Source organism: Hipposideros armiger, unplaced genomic scaffold, assembly GCF_001890085.2.
Source record: "Hipposideros armiger isolate ML-2016 unplaced genomic scaffold, ASM189008v1 scaffold_556, whole genome shotgun sequence".
NCBI classification, from domain to species: domain Eukaryota; kingdom Metazoa; phylum Chordata; class Mammalia; order Chiroptera; family Hipposideridae; genus Hipposideros; species Hipposideros armiger.
Window position 1 is genome coordinate 449,563 of NW_017731906.1, and position 1,326 is coordinate 450,888.

At 36.8% G+C, this 1,326-nt stretch overlaps 1 protein-coding gene across 4 annotated transcripts in view; it reads right to left on the reverse strand.

Annotated features, from left to right (window-relative positions):
• NARS2 (asparaginyl-tRNA synthetase 2, mitochondrial) overlaps window positions 1-1,326 on the reverse strand; it is a 166,937-nt gene that overhangs the window by 20,816 nt on the left and 144,795 nt on the right. The gene's annotated exons all lie outside the window — the stretch shown is intronic.

A 1,326-nucleotide genomic window follows, 5' to 3' on the forward strand; every position in this document is an offset into this window, starting at 1 on the left:
AGAGAGAGAGAGAGAGAGAGGAAAGAGAAACGAACAAATAATATAACACTAGGGAGCTAACAGTGCTCTGAAGAAAAACAAAGCAAGGGAAGAAGACAGAGTATTTGAAGTGCTAGTTTAGATAAGATGGTAAAGAAAGGCCTCACTGAATTGGTGGCATCTGAACAGAAACCTGCATGAAGTGAGGAACTGAGCCATATAAATATCTGTGTGAAGTATTCCAGGCAAAGGGAACAGTGAGTACAAAGACCTGAAGTGAGGCCTGAGCTTGGATCCTTCAAGGAACAAAAAGGTCAAAGTGACCATAGTATAGTGAACAAGGGGAAGAATGCCAGGAAATTAGATAGGGAAGGTAGTCACAGGTCAGATCTGATGAACTCTTTCAGGCCCTGGTAAGGGCTTTTGAATATATTCTACACATTGTTTATGACTATTTAGGAAAAATGTCTTTGGTTACCTCAGCAAGAAAATCCTCATGACTAAAGCAAGCCAACCCAAGGATAGATTTATTTTAACTGTTTGGGTACGTAAATATTTTTTAAAAAGTTAAAAAAAAAAAGATGTATAAAAGAACATACATCTCTTACATCCCTGTCCCATAGTTAGTTTTTCTCTTCACACACAATCTCTGCTAGTGGTTTCTTGTAATATCCTTCCAGAGGGTTTTTTTTTTTATCAATAAGCTAATATTAATATGCAATCTGCCCCTTTTAATAGATGGCAGCCACAGCATACATACCAAACACACTTTTACATCATTTTTTATTCAATAATATACAATGTAGATCTTTCCTTATCAGTACATAAAAACTTCATTTTTTGAACTATTATATAATATTTCTTTTTCTGGATATATCCTAATTAGTTTAACCAGTCATCTATTGATGGATAGGTGTTTCAGCTATTTCCAATCTATTATAAATCATGACTACAGATACCTATTTTTTATGCTATTATAAATGATTCTTATATACTAATTTTGCACAATGAAAAAATGCAATTGTTGTATTGCATTTGCAGTTTTTATATATTTTGAAAGCTATTGCCAAAGATATTGATCCTCTTTTACAGGATTACACCAATTTATGTCCACCAGTAATATATGAAAATGCTGGTTTCCCTGTGTCTTCTGCAACAGTATTTTCGATGATTAAAAACAAAAATCTAGGGCCGGCCGAGTGGTGCAATGGTTAAGAGCTCGCTTGGGATGCCAGAGGGCCCCGGTTCGGATCCCACATATGAAGGCCAGTGACACTGCCCTCTACAGCTAAGATGCTGAACAACAGCTCAACCTGGAGCTGGGCTGCCGTGAGTCGCAGGGGACGG